The sequence below is a fragment of the Sminthopsis crassicaudata genome, chromosome 2 (genome assembly GCF_048593235.1).
Source record: "Sminthopsis crassicaudata isolate SCR6 chromosome 2, ASM4859323v1, whole genome shotgun sequence".
In the NCBI taxonomy this organism is placed as follows: Eukaryota; Metazoa; Chordata; class Mammalia; order Dasyuromorphia; family Dasyuridae; genus Sminthopsis; species Sminthopsis crassicaudata.
The window spans coordinates 418,770,478-418,783,397 of NC_133618.1; positions in this window are offsets into that span (position 1 = coordinate 418,770,478).

A 12,920-nucleotide genomic window follows, 5' to 3' on the forward strand; every position below is an offset into this window, starting at 1 on the left:
CATACATGCAATTTTCAACATTCATGCTTGCAAAACCTTGTGTTCCAAATTTTTTTCTCCCTTTCTTCCCTCAACCCCCTCCCCTAGACAGTAAGTAATACAGTATATGTTAAATGTGTGCAATTCTTTTATAGATATTTCCACAAATATAATTCTGTACAAGGAAAATTCAGATCAAAAAGGAAAACAAAATGAAAAAGAAAACAAAAAGCAAACAAACAGCAGCAACAACAAAATACTATGGATCCACATTTAGTCCCTGCAATACTCTCTCTGGGTGGAAATAGCTATCTCAGCCACAAAACCATTAGAACTGGCCTGAATCACCTTGTTATTGAAAAGAGCCACATCCATCATAATTGATCATCATATAATCTTGTTTTTGCTATGTAAAATGTTCTCTTGATTCTACTCATTTTACTTACCTTTTATTGATTTACCTGGCCACTTTGGAATCTTCCTTTTTATTGTTTCTTACAGAACCATAATATTCCCAACATTCATATACCATAATTTATTCAGCCATTCTCCAATTGATGGATATCTACTCAGTTCCCAGTTTCTTGCCACTACAAAAGGGGTGCTACAAACTTTTTTGCACATGTGGGTCCTTTCCCCTTTTTATGATCTCTTTGGGTTAAAGGCCCAGTAGGGAGAATGCTGGATCAAAGGGTATGCACAGTTTGATAGTCCTGTGGGAATAGTATCAAATTGCTGTCCAGAATGTTTGGATCAGCACACAAATCTACCAACATTGTATTAGTGTTCCAGTTTTCCCACATCCACTTTAGCATTCCTTATTATGTTTTCTTGCTATCTTAGCCAATCTGAGAGGTATGTAGAGGCACCTCAGCATTGTCTTAATTTGCATTTCTCTAAGCAATAGTGATTCAGAGCATTTTTATATGACTAAAAATGGTTTTAATTTCATCTGAAAATTGTCTGTTCATATCCTTTGCCCATTTATAAATTGGAGAATGGCTTGATTTTTTATAAGTTTGAATCAATTCTCTATATAGTTTAGAATCGAGGACTTTATTATCACCTTTGGATATAATTTTTTCCCAGTTTATTGCTTCTTTTCTAATTTTGTCTGCATCAGTTTGGTTTGTACAAAAACTCACTCAATATAATCAAAATTTTCCATTTTGCATTCCATAATGCACTCTAGTTCTTCTTTGACCACAAATTCCTTCCTTTCCCACAGATCTGAGAGGTAGACTTCATTTGTTCTTCTGATTTGCTTATACTATCACTCTTTTTGTCTAAATCATGAACCCATTTTGACTTTATCTTTGGTATAGGGCATTAGGTATAGATCAATGCCTTGTTTTTGCCATACTAATTTCCAGTTGGTCCAGAAATTTTTGTTAAACAGTGAGTTCTTAGAACTTAGAAATGAGGGTCTTTGGGCTTATCAATCATTAGATTACTATAGTCATTGATTATTGTATCTTGTGAATCTAAGCTATTCCACTGATCTTATGGGAATGGTTCTAGTTTATCCCCATTACATATGATGCTTGCTGACACTTTTAAATAGATGCTACTGATCATTTTAAGGAGAAGTCCATTTATTCCTATTCTCTGTAATGTTTTAAAAAGAATGAATGTCAATTATGCTAATAGTTTTCCTAATATTGAACTAACCCTGCATTCCTGGTATAAATTCTACTTGGTCATAGTATATGGTGATAACTTGCTGTAAATTCTTTTTTTTGTTTTCAAAAAGATAATTATCAATTTATTTTAAATTATAATTTCTGCTTCTAAATTTTCTACTCTTTTAAATTTTTAAAATTCACACTATGATCAAGTAGGATTTATTCCAGGAATGCAGGGCTGGTTTAATATTAGGAAAACTATTAATATAATTGACCATATTAATAATCAAATTAATAAGAACCATATGATCATCTCAATAGATGCAGAAAAAGCATTTGACAAAATCCAACATCCATTCCTACTAAAAACTCTTGAGAGTATAGGAATAAATGGATTATTCCTTAGAATAATCAGGAGTATATATTTAAGACCGTCAGTAAGCATAATATGCAATAGAAATAAACTGCAACCTTTCCCAGTAAGATCAGGAGTGAAACAAGGTTGCCCACTATCACCATTACTATTCAATATAGTACTAGAAACGCTAGCCTCGGCAATAAGAGCCGAGAAAGAGATTCAAGGAATTAGAGTAGGAAATGAGGAAATTAAACTATCACTTTTTGCAGATGACATGATGGTATACTTAGAGAACCCCAAAGACTCTGCTAAAAAGCTACTAGAAATAATTCAAAATTTCAGCAAAGTGGCAGGATACAAAATAAATCCACATAAATCCTCGGCATTTTTATATATCACTAACAAAATGCAACAGCAAGAGATACAAAGAGAAATTCCATTCCAAACAAATGTTGAGAGTATAAAATATTTGGGAATCCATCTACCAAAGAAAAGTCAGGAATTATATGAGAAAAATTACAAAACACTTGCCACAAAAATAAAATCAGATTTAAATAATTGGAAAGACATTCAGTGCTCTTGGATAGGCCGAGCGAATATAATAAAGATGACAATACTCCCCAAACTAATCTATTTATTTAGTGCTATACCAATCAGACTCCCAAGAAACTATTTTAATGACCTAGAAAAAATAACAACAAAATTCATATGGAAGAATAAAAGGTCAAGAATTGCAAGGGAACTAATGAAAAAAAACTCAGAGGAAGGTGGTCTAAGTGTACCTGATCTAAAGCTATATTATATAGCAGCAGTCACCAAAACCATTTGGTATTGGCTAAGAAATAGACCGGTAGATCAGTGGAACAGATTACATACAAAGGACAAAAAAGGGTACATCTATAACAAGCTAGTCTTTGACAAACCCAAAGATTCCAACATTAGGGATAAAAATTCATTATTCGGAAAAAACTGTTGGGAAAACTGGAAATTAGTATGGCAGAAATTAGATATGGATCCACACTTAACACCATATACCAAGATAAGATCAAAATGGGTCCATGATTTAGGCATAAAGAGGGAGATAATAAATAGATTAGAGGAACAGAGGATAATCTACCTCTCAGACTTGTGGAGGAGGAAGGAATTTATGACCAGAGGAGAACTAGAGATCATTATTGATCACAAAATAGAAGATTTTGATTACATCAAACTAAAAAGTTTCTGTACAAATAATACTAATGCAAACAAGATTAGAAGGGAAGTAACAAATTGGGAAAATATTTTTAAAAACAAAGGTTCTGACAAAGGTCTCATTTCCAAAATATATAGAGAACTGACCATAATTTATAAGAAACCGAACCATTCTCCAATTGATAAATGGTCAAAGGATATGAACAGACAATTCTCAGAGGAAGAAATTGAAACTATATCCACTCACATGAAAGAGTGTTCCAAATCACTACTGATCAGAGAAATGCAAATTAAGACCACTCTGAGATACCACTACACACCTGTCAGATTGGCTAAGATGACAGGAACAAATAATGACAAATGTTGGAGGGGATGTGGGGAAATTGGGACACTGATACATTGCTGGTGGAGTTGTGAAAGAATCCAGCCATTTTGGAGAGCAATCTGGAATTATGCCCAAAAAGTTATCAAACTGTGCATACCCTTTGACCCAACAGCGCTACTACTGGGATTATATCCCAAAGAAATACTAAAGAGCGGAAAGAGACATATATGTGCCAAAATGTTTGTAGCAGCTCTTTTTGTTGTAGCTAGAAACTGGAAGATGAATGGATGTCCATCAGTTGGAGAATGGTTGGGTAAATTGTGGTATATGAAGGTTATGGAATATTATTGCTCTGTAAGAAATGACCAGCAGGAGGAATACAGAGAGGCCTGGAGAGACTTAGGTCAACTGATGCTGAGTGAAATGAGCAGAACCAGAAGATCACTGTATACTTCAACAACAATACTGTATGAGGATGTATTCTGATGGAAGTGGAAATCTTCAACATAAAGAAGATCCAACTCACTTCCAGTTGATCAATGATGGACAGAAATAACTATACCCAGAGAAGGAACACTGGGAAGCGAATGTAAATTGTTAGCACTAATATCTGTCTGCCCAGGTTGCATGTACCTTCGGATTCTAATGTTTATTGTGCAACAAGAAAATGATATTCACACACATGTATTGTACCTAGACTATATTGTAACACATGTAAAATGTATGGTATTGCCTGTCGTCGGGGGGAGGGAATAGAGGGAGGGGGGGCAATTTGGAAAAATGAATACAAGGGATAATATTATAAAATATATATATAATAATAAAAAAAAAAAAAGAAAGTGAGGGAAAGGCAATAAATTATGTACATAAAAAAAATTTTAAAATTCAAATTCTATTTTTTAAAAATATATTAGTTTTCAACATTTACTTTTATAAGATTTTGATTTTCACTTTTTTCTCCTTGACTCCTCTGCTCCCTTCCTAAGACAACAATCAATCTGATATAGGTTATACATGTATTGGTTGTGTTGTAAAATAATATGCTTCACTTTAATCTCCATCATTCTTTCTCTGGATGTGGATAGCATTTTCCATCATGAGTCATTTGGAATTATCTTATGTCACTGTATTGTTCAGAATCACTCTTTATTTCTGAATCATGAACCCATTTCAATCTTATCTTGGTATAGAGTTTAGGTATGGGTCAATGCCTAGTTTTTGTCATAGTAATTTTGTAGAGGGCTAAAATTCTGAAAAAAGTGTACTTGAATAAGACAAGAGAGCACTTAAGGCTGATTATCCATTGAATGTGAGATAATGGCTCTATAAGCATATATTTAGATGATGCCTCTCCTCACCATTGGTGCTTGTGGAATACTTGGTGGTGAGATAATCGTAAGCAAGGATTGGAGGGCTGAGGGAAAGAAGTCAGGATCATTTGGTGGCAGGACAAGAAGGAGAGAGGCTGGAGAACCCAGACTCCAGAATCCAGGAAACATTTTTGACAAACCATGTGGCAGCTTGCCTGCCTCCTTCAATTCTCCATCTAAAAAAACAAGAACTTTGATTTATTCTAACTCTGATTCTGAGGCACTCCAGGGAACTAGTCCAGACAATATATAATTTCAAATTTTCCCAGCAGTTTTTGTCAAATAGTAATTCTTATCCCAAAATTGAGGGTCTTTGTAATGAGGGAAAGGAAAGGGGGAACCCCATTTCTCAGCGCATAGATAATAAGATAATCCCATGAGGCATAGTGTCCCCTGTAAATGAATTTACAGGTCTGAAAACCTAAATTGATAAATAAAAGGTTTATTTAGAAATTTGGAAGTAAAGCTCAGTTAAAAAGATGCCAGGGCCAGAGGTGGCTGCCTGGCGGGCAGGAACCCTTACATGGCTGGAAGGATACCATGTGTTGGTGGGGAGGGCTCCTGCAAAAAGAATGCTCTGGCTCATTTCTTTTATACATAGAAGGAGATGGGTGGTACCCTCAAGTTCTTGGTGGGCTTTTCAGTTAGCTAAGATCAGGTGAGGGCTGGGGAAAGCTGAGCTGATAGTGGGGGCTGGGCCCGGATATTCAAAAGGGTGCTTTTGACCAGGATTTGTGAATCAAGGTCAGCCATGTGCAGTCAGAGAGGAATCTTAAAGGGACCTCAACCCCCATCATTTGTCTTTGTCAAACACTAGATTACTAGTGTCATTGACTATTTTGTCCTGTGAACCTAACTTATTCCACTGATCAACTGCACTGTTTTTGTTTGTTTGTTTTTGTTTTTTACCTGTATTGATTGGTTTTAATGACCTTTGTTTTATGATATAGTGTTAGACCTGGTACAACTAAGCTACCTTCATTTTCTTTTTGTTTCATTAATTCCCTTGAAATTATTGACATGTTTTTTTTTCTAGATGAAATTTGTTATTATTTTTTCTAGCTTTGTGAAGTAATTTCTTGGAAGTTTGATTGGTATGGCACTAAAGAGTAGATTAATTTAGATAGTATTGCCATTTTTATTATATTAGTTCCACCTATCCATGAGCACTGAATATTTTTCCAATTCATTAGATCTTACTTTATTTGTATTGAAAGTGTTTCGTATAGTTCCTGATTTTGCCTTGGCAAGGAAACTCCCAAATATTTCATATTATCTACAGTTATTTTAAATGGATTTTTTCTTTATATCTCTTCCCACTGGACTTTGTTGGTCATATATACAATGCTGATGATTTATGTGGCTTTATTTTGTATTCTGCAACTTTGCTAAAGTTGTGAATTGTTTCTAGTAGGTTTTTGATGGGTTCTTTAAATATACCATCATATCGTCTGCAAAGAGTGGTAATTTGGTTTCCTCATTATTTTAATTCCTTTAATTTCTTTTTCTTCTCTTACTGCTAAAACTAACATTTCTACAATTATATTCAATAATAATAGTGATAGTGGTAAACCTTGTTTCACCCCTGATCTTATTGAGAATGGTCCTACTTTACCCCTGTTATATGTGATGCTTGCTGCTAACTTTAAATAGATGTTATTGACCAGTTTAGGGGAAATTCCTTTTATTCCTATGTTCTCTAGTGTTTTTAATAGGAATGAGTGTTGGATTTTGTCAGATGCTTTTTTTTTTGCCTCCATTGAGATAAATATATGATTTTTTTGTTTGTTTGTTTATTGATATAGCCAATTATGCTGATAGTTTTCCTAATATTGAAACAGCATTACATTTCTGGCATAAATCCTATTGGTCATGGTATATTATCCTGGGGATAAATTGCTGTAATCTCTTTGCTAACATTTTATTTAAGATTTTTGTATCAATATTCATTAGATAAACTGGTCTATAATTTTCTTTCTCTGTTTTGACCTTACCTGGTTTAGGTATCAGCACCATATCTGTGTCATAAAAATAATTTATAGACTCCTTTCGTCTTTTTCCAAATAGTTTACATAATATTGGAATCAACTATAAATCAATCTTGCCCTGGAGATTTTTATTAGAGGGTTAATTAATAGCCTGTTCAATTTTTTTTTCCAAAATGGGACTATTTAAGTAATTTATTTTCTCTTCTGTTAATCTGAGCACTCTATATTTCTATAAGCATTCATTTATTTCACTTAGGTTATCAGATTTATTGACATATAGCTGAGCAAAACAGCCCCTCATTATTGCTCTAATTTCCTCTTCATTGGTGAAATGTTCACTCTTTTCACATCTGATACTAACAATTTTATTTTCTTCTTTCATTTTTCCAGTCAAATTAACTAATGGCTTATCTATTTTGTTGTTGTTGTTGTTGTTGTTTTTCATAAAATCAACTCTTAATTTTGTTCATTAATTCAATATTTCCTTTAATTTTATTTTCAAAATTTCAAATTTGGTATTTAATTGGGGTGTTTTAACTTTTTTTTTTCTGGCTTTTTTAGTTGCATGACCAATTCATTGATCTTTTCTTTTTCAATGTTATGCAAGTAAGTATCTAGAGATATAAAGGTTCCCCTAAAATTGTTTTGATTGCATCCCATAAATTTTGGTATGTTGTTTTGTTATTGTCATTCTGTTGGATGAAATTATCAATTGTGTCTATGTTTTGTTTTTTTGCCCTCTCGTTCTTTAAGATTATAATATTTAGTTTCCAATTAATATTTGGTATATTTTCTCTTTGCCTCTTATTGCATGTAATTTTTATTGCATCATAGTCTGGAAAGTGCATTTAATATTTTTTGCCTTTCTCCATTTGATTTTGAGCATTTTTTGTCCTAATACATGGCCACTTTTTGTGTGGTTCCATGTACTGCTGAGGGAAAAAAAAGTATATTATTTTCTGTCTCCATTCAATATTCTCCAAAGCTATATTTTATCTAACTTTTCTGAAATTCTATTTGCCTCCTTTACTTCTTTCATATTTATTTTGTGGTGTGATTTATGTAGTTATGAGAAAGCAAAATTGAGATTTCCCACAAGTATAGTTTTACTGTCTAATTCTTCTTAAAGCTTTCTTAACTTATCTAGGAATTTGGATGCTACACAACTTGGTGCATATATGTTTAGATCTATTTTTGCTTATGCTTGATGTGAGATGAGGATGGCTACCCCTGCTTTTGTTACTTCACCTGAAGCATAATAGATTCTGCTCCAGTCTTTTACCTTTACTCTGTATGTGCCTCTCTGCTTTAAGTGTGCTTCTTTTAAACAACATATTGTAGGATTCTAGATTTTAATCCAGTCTGTTATCCACTTCTGTTTTACGAGAGAATTAATCCCATTCACATTCACAGTTAAAATTACTAACTCTGTATTTCCTGTCATCTTTATTTGTACTTTTCTCTTTCAATTTCCTCTTTCCTGACTCCCCAGTATTCTTCTTCTGATCACAACCTCCCTCAAAAAACCCTCCCTCTTTACAGCTCCTCCCTTCTTTCTTATCCCTTTCCCCTTTCTCCTCCTTCTTCCCTATAGGATGAGACAAGTTTATGTAACAAACAAAATATGTCTGATTTTCTCTCTTTGAACCAAATTCAAGGAAACTAAGGTTCACACAATGCTCACACTCCTCCTTTAAATAACCCTTTTTTTGGCCTCTTTATGAGATGTAATTTACTCCATTTTATTTCCATCTCCTTCTTTCAATACAATCCCCTTTCTACCCCTAGTTTCTTTTTTATATCATTATAAGAAATCAGATTATATCTACATCCTCTAAATATATCCATAACAGAGATACAGTTCTCAAGAGTTAAACATATCATCTTCCCATATATAGATGTGAACTTTTAAACTTTTAAAATAGACAGTTATTTTTCCCTTTCCTTTTTCCCTTTTTATGTTCATCATATAGTATTGTTGTTGAAGTATATAATGATCTCCTGGTCCTGCTCATTTCACTCAGCAGCAGTTCATGTAAGTCTCTCCAGGCTTTTCAGAAATCCTCCTGTTGGTCATTTCTTACAGAACAATAATATTCCATAATATTCATATATCACAATTTATTCAGCCATTCTCCAAATGATGGGCATCCACTCAGTTTCCAGTTTCTGGCCACTACAAAGAGGGCTGCCACAAACATTCTTGCACATACAGGTCCCTTTCCCTTTTTTAAAATCTCTTTGGGATATAAGCCCAGTAGTAACATTGCTAGATCAAAGGATATGCCCAGTTTGATAACTCTTTGACCATAGTTCCAAATTGCTCTCCAGAATGGCTGGATGTATTCACAATTCCATTAATAATGTATCAGTGTCCCTATTTTCCCACATCCCCTCCAACATACTGCATTATCTTTCCCTGTCATTCTAGACAATCTGACAGGTGTGTAGTGGTATCTCAGAGTTGTCTTAATTTGCATTTCTCTGATTAATAATGACTTGGAGTATCTTTTCATATGGCTAGAAATAGTTTCAATTTCTTCGACTAAGAATTGTCTATTCATATCCTTTGACCATTTATCAATTGGAGAATGTTGTGATTTCTTATAAATTAGAGTCAACTCTCTATATATTTTGGAAACAAGGCCTTTATTAGAACCTTTGACTATAAAAATGTTTTCCCAGTTTATTACTTCCCTTCTAATTTTGTCTGCATTAGTTTTGTTTGTACAAAACCTTTTTAATTCAATATAATTAAATTTTTCTATTTTGTGATCAATAATGACCTCTAGTTCTTCTTTGGTCATGAATTCCTTCCTTTTCCACAGGTTTGAGAGGTAAACTATCCTATGCTCTTCTAATTCATTTATAATCTCATTTTTTATGCCTAGGTTATGAACCCATTTTGACCTGAGCTTGGTGTATGGTATTAAGTGCGGATCAATGCCTAGTTTCTGCCATACTAATTTCCAATTTTCCCAGCAAATTTTGTCAAACAGTGAGTTCTTATCCCAAAAGCTGGCTAATCAGTTGAATAGGTTAGGTTCAAGGGAAACAACAGCCAATAACTTCAATAAGCTAGTGTTTGAAAAACCTAAAGACCCCAGCTTTTTCACTATTGATTTTAATGGCTATATGAAGTTTGGACTTTCAATGATACATGTTATATAAATAAATACAAATTTCAATCAAAATTTCTTTAGAAAGGTTTTTTGTTACTGTTCTTTACTTCTGGGTTTGGGGTCAAGTCTCAACTTTTCACGTCATTATTTCAGTTGTTAATCAGTTAATAGCAATAAACTAGATCCTCTGGGCTTCTAGGTGTATAGTGAATAGAACACTCAACTTGGAGTCAGGAAGACCTCAGTTCAAACTTGGCCTCAGATATTTACTAACTGTGTGACCCTAGGTAACACTATTTCCTCAGTTCCTCATCTGTAAAATGAAGCGAAGAAGGAAATGGAAAACTACTTTATCTTTGCCAAGAAAACCCCAACTCATAAAGAGTTGGACATGGCTAATCAACTAAACTATAACAACAAAAAATCCTTCAGTTAAGTTGATTTAGTGCTAAATTCAAGAGAACTTTTCTGCTATGAGGTGCATTTTTCCATGTGTTAGAAATAAAAAAGGAATATTTTTAAAAGTTTGAGAAATTGGAAGGAGCATAGTTATGCAAAATTTTTTAAACTTAGGTTTTGCTATGTTTTGGTTAGGAATTCTATTTAATTGGTATATGGAACTCTTAGTGAGGAAATTCCTCCTATTAACTAAAAACGGTCAGCTAATCTCTAGGTTTATGTTACCAAAGAGTTACCTATATATATATTTTATATTTTAAATGACTTGTGATCACACAGCTAGTAAGTGTATAAGATAGCAAAAGACCTCCTTTTTGACTCCAAACCAGATCACTGCCTCATTATGTTTCTTGGTAAGTTTCCTCTTATACTTTTTAAAAGAATATATCATTACTTAAATTTTCAGTGCCAAGGGTAAAGAAAACAGCAGACACATATATGAGATGCCAGGAACATGGTAATTGAAACAATTCTTGAGAGTATGATCCCCATTCCCTTCAGACCAAAGACTTGCTATCAGAAGGAGAGGACTGATTGCAAGCTAAATATACTGAGCTTAGCAACAATCTCAGTTGAGCAAAGAACCAAAAAAAGTTCTTTCTCCTTCGTCCTTTTATCCTTCCTTCCTTTCCTTATTTCCTTTCCTCTTTTACTTCCTTTTATTTATTTCCTTCCTGTTCTACTTGTTTTCTTTTCTTCCTTTCCTACATTTATTTCTTCTTTCTTAATTAATTTTTCTTCTTTCCCTTTTTTCTTTCCTTCTTCCCTTTCGCTCTCTTCTTTCCTCTTTTTTTTTCTCCCTTTCTTTCCTTCCTTTTCTTTTTTTCTTTCCTTCTGCTTTCTTCTCTTCCTTTCTATCCTTTCTATGATGTTCTGAATTCTCTAAGTTGTAATCCTTCTCTGGGAGCAGGATTTCTTGGGGAGCTTCTGGAAGGCAGCCTTGGCTTCAGTTCAATTATCCCTAAATTCCAATTGTGCATCCCAAAATGCAGCCAGGAGTTAAAGTCTTTTATTGTCTCTTTCCAAATGTTATCTCCTTCACTTGGGGCTCTGCTAGTTTTCTGTAGGCCTTCCTCTCTCTTTGGTTCCCCGAGAGCTCTTGTCCAAATGTCTCCAGCCAGCACGACCTTCAAAATTGGAATGAATCAGACTCCGCCTCCAAGAGTGTGGGATTGTGGGTTTCCCAGAAGTCAATCCTAGTTGTGAATCTCCCAAAGTCCTCTTTGGCCCTGAATCTCCAGAAGTCCTCTCCTCCAAAGTCCACTGAAGTTCTCCTAGGAAGTCCTCTCCTTGACTGAATCCAGACTCTGACCTTCCCCACTGAATCCTGAGTCCTTATATCCTCCCAGAGAATGGGCTTGTAGGTACTCCCTGGGCTTGTGGGGGCTCCTTAAAAGTATGCTCTCTCTTAAAGGTGTGAATCTCATGAAATTCTAATAAATACATTACTGAACTAGAGACCTGTTAAGTACCATGCTAAATTAGATAATTACTGTCTCTATCCATTCCAGTAACTTAGCACCTTGTAAGAATCCTAACACCTTTCCCCCTTGTTTTCTTTCTTTCTACTTTCTTATTTCTTCCCTCCCTTCTTCTGTTTTCTTTCTTTTTTCTTCCCTCTTTCTTTTTTTTTTATTTCTTCCTGTCTTTCTTCCTCCCTTCCTTCTTTCTGCAATTCTGTCCTTGCTTTTTCCCTTCCTTCCTTTTTTGGGTTTCCCTAGATCACTCAGTCTTGAAGTGCTGCACATTCCTAGGCCCAATCCTAGTACTCTTCATTTTCCCCACTTTAGTGAGCCCTGGCTTCTGAGGGGCAAACCTCATATGTATACCCTATTGGGGTATACCTCATATTGTATACCCTACTGCAGCTCAGAGTTCCAAAGTTCAAGTGATTAACTTCAACTTCCCTAAATAATGTACTGAAACACCCAGTTTCAAACTGCTTTCTTCAAAAGAACTCCAAGAGGTAAGAAGTACAAAAGTAATCTCAATTTTATAATGTGGAAATTGAGACTTGGAGAGATTACAGGCTGTGTTTTCCTTTAAATAACTAGTAATTATCTAATTTCTGCCTCTTTCTGCTTGGATGGCTTTGGGAAAACCACTTTATTCTCTGGGTTTATGATACTCTATAAAGTAACATGGGTATCCTAGATGGCCTCTAAGACCCCTTCCAGCTCTAAATTTTTGATTCTCAGGTGATTCTTTTTGGAGAGGTAGGGATTTTGGAGAGGAATCTTTATATTGTTATTGATAAGGGAAATATTTGAGGATTGTAATTAAATTATGAAGAAATCAATTTGAGATTGTATCTCCTCCTTTTTAACCTAGATTTCACATTTCTTCCTTTCTCTTCTTGCTCCTTCATAGTTTAGCACCTTTTCCCCTAGTACTTTCTCCCTCCATCTTTTACTGCAGGTTTTGTTAAAAAAAAAAAAAATCCCTAAAATAGCTGAAACCCCAAGGAACCTGTTTTCTTATAATGAAAAGGACAGAAGTTAAA